Genomic DNA, 8,043 nt, shown 5'->3' on the forward strand with positions numbered 1-8,043 from the left:
TATTATTTCCAGACAGAACACATATACAGTAATGAAAGCTCTAATGTATCCAGGAATAAGTTTAACTTTACAAAAGCATACAAGCAAACCTAATTAAATGAAGAAATAAAATATTTTGTGAATAAACATGTAAAGACGTCAGTTTTCCCAGTATCAATATATAAATTTAACATGATAAAATTAAAATCCCAAAAGAGTTTCTCATGGAACTTGACAGACTCCCTGAACATTGATATGAAAGCACAAAAGAACAACACCCAAGACAACTGGAAAACTAATAACTAGATGCCTTATTAAATACTACATTTTAAAGTGACGATAGTCAGGACATTGTGATATTGGCATAGGAATACATGAATAACGCAATGGAACAGAATAGAGAGCCTGAAACACACATATTATAACTTGATATGAGAGATATGATTTTGCCCATCAATTAAGAAAATGACATATCTGTTCATTCATGTAAAAATACTTAAAAACTGAATATTTATTTTAAACACAGAAATCCATTTCAGGCAATATGAAGATATACATATAATAAAATACAATTTTAAGAAGAAAATGAAAAAATATATGTATAAGCTCTGAAGAGGGGACTATTTCTAAATATGACCAAAAAGCATCAATAAAACTAAACCAATCAAAATTTTAAGACTTCTGTGCCGCAAAATCTAATGAGTGAAAAGAAAAACTAAATTAGTAGAAACTTTAGAAACACACATAAGAAAGACTTTCTCTACAGTGAAATGTAAAGACTTCTTGCCAATCAAAAAAATCCAATAGAAAAAGGGGCACCGATGTGGATAGGCAATTCACAGAAAAGAAAACCTTAAGAGCCAATAATCACATGAAAAGAAAATTACATTTACAGGGAATCAGAGAATTAATTACAAACTGCAGTGAGATCCAATTTATTTTCATCAGGTTGGCAAAAATTACCAAGTCGGAAAATGTCAAGAGTCAGTGAGGTCAGTCCTACAGTGCTGGTGAAAGTAAAATTTAGTACAATAGCTTTGACAACCAGTTTGGCAAAAACTATTAACTATGAACATGTTCATACACTAGATCAAAAGATTCTAACCCTAGTTAAAAAAAATCACACATGTGCCTAAGGAGAGACACAAGAATTCCAGTTGCCACTTTTTATAATATCAAAATATCAAAAGCAACACAAATATTGATCAACTGGTAAATGAATAAACCACAATATTACCAGAAAGATATATTATAAAGCAGTTAAAATAAACAAAGTATAGCTTTAAATATGCTAATGATGGAAGCAATTTGCACAAGGATGCATGCAGTACATTATTCTTGTGAATATTAAAAACTTGCAGAAGCCAAGACGGCTGACTGGAGGCATGTGGTACTCACCTCCTCCACAAAGAATGGAAATAGCAAGTAGATAATCACACCTCAAAAAGACCACCCAAGAAAGACTACTAGAATTCAACAGAGAAGTGACAGGAAACACCTAAGGCAAGGAAGAAGAGGGAAGCAAGGCAGCCTGCTTTTCTGGGACTGGTGAGAAGCCTGGAATGGCTCTTTGATGCAGCAAAAGCAGAAGGGACCCCCAGTGGTCCACAATCCCACCACAGATTCCAATCCTAGACACAGGAGAGGCCCTCAACCCACAAGAGCCCTGAGACTCATGTAGGGAGCTGCCTGGAGACCATACAACAGCATTACTCCAGAGATGGAGCTCATGCCAATTCTCACCTTCCCCCTCACCCTCTAGTCCTAAGCAGCTACAGCAAAGCACCACTTTGAGAGCCCAGCCCCCACCACATTGCATTCTACCCAAGGGGCCCAAGACCCCCCTCGCTCCACATATCTGAAGTTACACTGACACCCCCTGCCTGCATCTACCACCACAGCTGACTGCCACTGGCAGCAACTCTGCTGCCCGCAATAGCAGAGCTACAACACATTTAAAAGTGCCCTGAGGAAAGGCTACTCTGCTTATAGCTGCCACCTGGGGCTGAAGCATGAGCTCTCCAGCCACCGGTCTATGGTTGCTGCCACTGAAAGCAACCCCGCCCTCCCCAGCAGTAGGACCACAGCACAGTCACTGCCACCCCCACCAAGCATTCCACTGGAGAACTGAGGATCACCCCACCCCTGCCTACCACAGCTAGCACCAGCACACAGCACTTGGGAGCCTGAGGACACGACCACCTGGCCCAGCTCCGCCGTCTACCCCCAGTGCTCAAGCATGCCATCCAGGGGCCTCAGGATCTCCCTGCCCCAACCACCACCACTGGCATCTGAGCATGCTTCCTGGGGGCCTCAGGATGGGCTCACCCAAACTGCCACTATCACCTCAGTTGGCACACAGACATATGTGCCACCTGCAGGACTAGCAACTGGCGCTCCCAGTCTGTTGCAGCCACTGTCAACACAGTATGGACCACTTGGATCCCACAGGGTTGTCCCATCACTAATACTGCTATCTCCCACACCACACCTGACACTCAAAGGGACCTAAGGACCTACCCACATGCCTGGCCCACTGCTGCCACTCAGGCAAGCCTGGAAGCCCAAGAATCAGCCTGCCTGGACCTCTTACACTGGTACCAGCATACACCAAGAACAGGCATGCTCAGCCTGCAACTGCCACTACTGAGGCTCAGGACTGACCCATCTGACATCCCCGGCCCCAGCAAATCTTTCCCACAGCCTCCACAACCAACCATACCCTAAGCCACTTAAAAAATTACAGACACGTAGGCCGGGTGTGGTGGTTCATGCCTGTAATCCCAGCACTTTGGAAGGCCGAGGTGAACAGATCACCTGAGGTCAGGAGTTCAAGACCACCCTGATCAACATGGAGAAACCCCAACAGTACTAAAAATACAAAATTGGCTGGGCAAGGTAGCACATGCCTATAATTGCAACTATGTAGGAGGCTGAGGCAGAAGAATCGCTTGAACCCAGGAGGCAGAGGTTGTGGTGAGCTGAGATCGCACCACTGCACCTGTCTCTTATACACATCTAGATGTGTATAAGAGACAGGCTGAGAGCACACCACTGCACTTCAGCCTGGGCAACAACAGTAAAATTTGGTCTCAAAAAAAAAAAAAAATTACAGCCACTACTGATGCATTTACAGCCAAAGAAATTATATGGAGACTACACTACTTCACATACTCAGAATCAAAGCCAAAGTGACCTACACAACCAACACCACAGATACATCTTCAGGAAAACATCCTCCCCTATGAAAGTAAATTCCCAAAACAGGAATAAGAAACTTTTATATCGGATGTGTAAATTATCAACATGCAAACAAAAGAAACACAAAAAAGCAAGGAAACATGACACCTTCAAAAGAGCACAATAATTCTTCAGCAATAGACTTTAATGAAAAAGAAACTTATGAAATCCAGGATAAAGAATTCAAAATAATAATATTTTAAAAAACAGTGAATTATAAGAGAATTCAGATTAAACAATAAAAAGAAATCAGAAAAACAATTCATGATATAAATGAGAAATTTAGCAGAGACAGATATCATTAAAAAGAACCAAACAGAAATATTGGTATTAAAGAATTCACTGAAAGAAATACAAAATATTTTCAAAAAGCTTCAACAACAGACAAGATCAAGTAGAACAATTTCAGAATTTGAAGACAGGTCTTTTGACATAACCCAGGCAGACCAAAAGAGAAACAAAAGGAAAAAAAAAGAATGAAAAAAGCCTATGTGACATATTGGACACAATATACTGATCAAATATTTGAATTTTACATGTTCCAGAAGGCAAAGAGAAAAATGAAATGGATAGAGGACCTATTTAACAAAATAATCGCTGAAAATTTCCCAAGTCTAGCAAGAGAATTAGACATCCAGATATTGGAGGCTCAGGAATCCCCAAACAGATACAACCCAAAAAGGTCTTTTCCACGGCATATTATAATCAGACTGTCAAAAGTCAAGGACAGAGAATTATAAAAACCGCAAGAAAAAAAAAAAAGCATCAAGTCACTTATAAGGGAACCCTCATCAGACTAACAGATTTGTCAGGAGAAATTGTATAGCCAGGAGAGATGACACATTCATTTGAAGTGCTGAAGGAGGGAAAAAGAAAGAAAGAAAAAAAATCCTGCCAGTAAAGATACTATACCCAGCAAAGTTATCCTTCATAAATGAAGAATAAATGATGTATTTCCCAAACAAGCAAAAGCTGAGGGAATTACCACTAGACCATACCTACAAGAAATGCTTCAGGGAGTCCTAGACTTGAAAGGGACAGGATAATTTCTACCATCATGAAAACACACAAAAGTGTAAAACCCACTGGTAGAGCAAACACATAAATGAGGAAGAGAAAGAACTCATATGTTACCACTAAAGAAAACCACAAAACCACAATGATAAACAAAAAGAAAGGAAAAAGGATAAATGAAACAACCAAAAATCAATTAACAAAACGACAGGAATAATCCCTCACATATCAATAACAACCAAGAATGTAAACTGATTAAATTTTCCTCTTAAACAATATAGACTGGCTGAATGGATTTAAAAACGTGATCCAACTATATTGTTACCCAAAAGAAACTCATCTCATCTGTGAAGACACATGTAGACTGAAAGTAAAAAGATAGAAAAAGATATTCCATGCAAATGAAAACCAAGAATGAACACAAGTACCTATACACATGTCAGATAAAATGGACTTTAAATTAAAACAGTAAAAAGAGACAAAGAGGATCATTATATAATGATAAAAGAATCAATCCAGGAAGATATAACAATTCTAAACATATGCACAAAATACACAAACATCTAGATGTATAATATTATTACATCTAAAGGAAGAGACATTTTCCAACACAATAATGGTTGGGGACTTCAACACCCCACTTTCAGCATTAGGAAAAAAATTAACAAAGAAACACTGGATTTAAACTACACTTTACACAAAAATGGACCTAACAGACATTTAGAGAACATTTCATCCAACTGCTATAGCATATACATTCTTTGTATCAGCACGTGGAACAGTTCCCAGAATAGACCACACAAAAAAGTCTCAACAAATTTAAATAAAAATCATACCAATTATCTCCTCAGACCACAACAGAAAAAACAAAACAAAACAAAAACACAAATCAATTACAAGAGTAACTTTGGAAACTATACAAATACATGGAATTAAAAAAAAATACTACTGAATGACCACTGGGTCAAGGAAGAAATTAAGAAGAAAATCAAAAAATTTCTTGAAACAAATGAAAATTGAAACACAATGTACCAAAACCAATAGGATACAATCAAAGCAGTGCGAAGAAGGAAATTCATAGCAATAAATTCCTACATCAAAAAACTAGACAGATTTCCAATAAACAACCTAAAAATGTATCTCAAAAAAACTAGAAAAGAACAAAATCAAGCCCCAAATAAATAGAAGAAAAAAATATATAAAGATTAGGACATAAAAAAGGATGAGTTCATGTCCTTTGCAGGGACATGGATGAAGCTGGAAACCATCATTATCAGCAAACTATCACAAGAACAGAAAACCAAACACTGCATGTTCTCACTCATAAGTGGTAGTTGAACAAGGAGAACACATGGACATGGGGAGGGTAACACCACACACGGGGGCCTGTCGGGGGGTTGGGAGGCTAGCGGAGGGATAGCATTAGGAGAAATACCTAATGTAGGTGACGGGTTGATGGGTGCAGCAAACCACCATAGCACATGTATACCTATGTAACAAAACTGCACATTCTACACATGTACCTCAGAACTTAAAGTATAATAATAATAAAAATACTGTGTGTAGTAGGGAATAAAAGTTATTATTTTAAAAAGAAAGAAAGAAAGATTAGGGCAAAACTAAATAAAATAGACTTTAAAAAACAATACAAAAGATCAAACAAGAAGTTACTGTTTTGAAAACATAAACAAAATTGAACTGCTAACTAGAATAACCAAGAAAAAAGACGACCCAAATATAGTAAGAAATGAAAAAAAAAAAAAAGCAGTGCAACTGATACCATAGAAATACAAAAGATCATCAGACTATTATAAACAACTGTACGCTAGCAAACTGGAAAACCTGGAGGAAATGGATAAATTCCTAGAAACATACAACATACCAAGATTGAAACAAAAAGTAGAAAACCTAAACAGACCAATAATGAATAATGAGACTGAATCAGTAATAAAAAGTCTCCCAACAAAATAAATTCCAGGACTAAATGACTTCACTGCCAAATTCTACCAAACTTACAAAGAACTAACACAATGCTCCTAAAAGTATTCCAAAATATCAAAGGGGGGTAATTTTTCCTAATTCATTCTACAAGGCCAACATTACACTGATATCAAAACCAGAAAAGGATGCAACACAAAAAGAAAACTGCAGGGCAATATCCCGGATGAACACGGATGAAAAAAGTCCTCTACAAAATATCAGCAAACTGAATCTAACAGCACATCAAAAAGATAATATACCACACTGGGTTCAGTGGCTCATGCCCGTAATCCCAGAATTTTGGGAGGCCAAGGTGGGAGGATCACTTGAGCCCAGGAGTTCAAGACCAGCCTGGGCAACAAAGCAAGATGCCATCTCTAAAAAAAGAAAAAAAAAAAAAGTTTTAATTAGCCAGGCATAGTAGTGTGCACCTATAGTCCCAGCTACATGGGAGGCTGAGGCAAGAGGAACCCTTGAGAACAGGAGCTATGATTATGCCATTGCACTCCAACCTAGGTGATAAGAGCAATACTCTGTCTCAAAATAATAATAATCATCATCATTATCATCATCATCATCATCATGCACCATGCACCATGATCAAGTAGGATTATCTCATGGATGCAATGATGGTTCAACACATGCAAATCAATAAACACAATACATCATATGAACAGAATGAAGAATAAATACCATATGACCATCTCAATAGATGCAAAAAAAATTGATAAAATTCAACATTCTTTCATGACAAAAACTCTCAGCAAACTAGGCATAAAAGGAACATACCTCAACCTAATAAAGCCTATATATGACAAATCCACAGCTAACATCATACTGAATAGCGAAAAGCTGAAAGCCTTTCTTCTAAGAACTGGAACAACACAGGATGCCCACTTTCACCACTCCTAGTCAACATAAAACTAGAAGTTGCAGCCAAAGCAATCAGGCAAGAGAAAGAAGTAAAGGCATCCAAATTGGAAAAGAGGAAGGCAAATTGCCCCCCTTTGCAGATGACATCATCTTATATCTAGAAAAATCTAAAGACTCCACCAAAAATCTCCTACACTGGATAAATTCAGTAAAGTTGCAGGATACAAAATCAACACACAAAAATCAATGGTGTTTTTACACATCAATAATGAACTATCTGAAAAAGAAAGAAATAAGGCAATCCCCTTTCCAAAGCTATAAAAATAAAATAAAATAAAATAAAATAAAATACCTAGGACCAAATTTAACCAAGGAGGGAAAAGACCTCTTCAAGGAAAACTACAAAACACTGATGAAAGAAATTGAAGAGGACACAAACAAATGGAAAGACATCCCATGCTCATAGATGGAATGAATTAACATTGTTAAAATGATCTTACTACCCAAAGCAATCTACAGATTCAATGCAATCCCTATCGAAATACCAATGTCATTTTTTAAAGAAATAGAAAAAACAATCCTAAAATTCATACAGAACCAAAAACAAGCCTAAATAGCAAAGCAATCCTGAGCAAAAAGAACAAAGCTAGAAACATCACACTATCTGACTTCAAAATATATCACAAGGCTATGGTAACCAAAACAGCAAGGTATTGGTATAAAAACAGACACACAGACCAATGGAACAGAATAGAAAACGTGGAAATAAATCCTTGTATTTACAGTCAACCTATTTTTTGACAAAAGCATCAAGAACCTACATTGAGGAAAGAAACCCTCTTCAATAAGTGGTGCTGGGAAAACTGGATATCCTTATGCAGAAGAATAGAACTGGACTCCTAGGTCTCACCATATATAAAAATCAACTCAAGATAAAGACTTTATTAAGACTGCAAA

The 8,043-nt window shown here is 37.4% G+C and overlaps 1 protein-coding gene across 3 annotated transcripts in view; it reads right to left on the bottom strand.

The window, feature by feature from the left end:
• LPAR1 (lysophosphatidic acid receptor 1) overlaps positions 1 to 8,043 on the bottom strand; it is a 171,509-nt gene that overhangs the window by 81,601 nt on the left and 81,865 nt on the right. Inside the window, exons 1-2 of one of the 3 annotated variants that reach the window (XM_011966396.1) lie at positions 2,371 to 2,376; positions 1,979 to 1,984 (exon numbers count right to left, since the gene is read on the bottom strand). The exons of the other annotated variants lie outside the window; for them this stretch is intronic. The gene's annotated coding sequence lies outside the window, so the exon portion shown is untranslated. Of the gene's footprint in view, positions 1 to 1,978; positions 1,985 to 2,370; positions 2,377 to 8,043 lie in introns of those variants that run through there. 3 annotated transcript variants of the gene reach the window in all.

This window comes from Mandrillus leucophaeus, unplaced genomic scaffold (genome assembly GCF_000951045.1).
Source record: "Mandrillus leucophaeus isolate KB7577 unplaced genomic scaffold, Mleu.le_1.0 Scaffold76, whole genome shotgun sequence".
NCBI lineage: Eukaryota > Metazoa > Chordata > Mammalia > Primates > Cercopithecidae > Mandrillus > Mandrillus leucophaeus.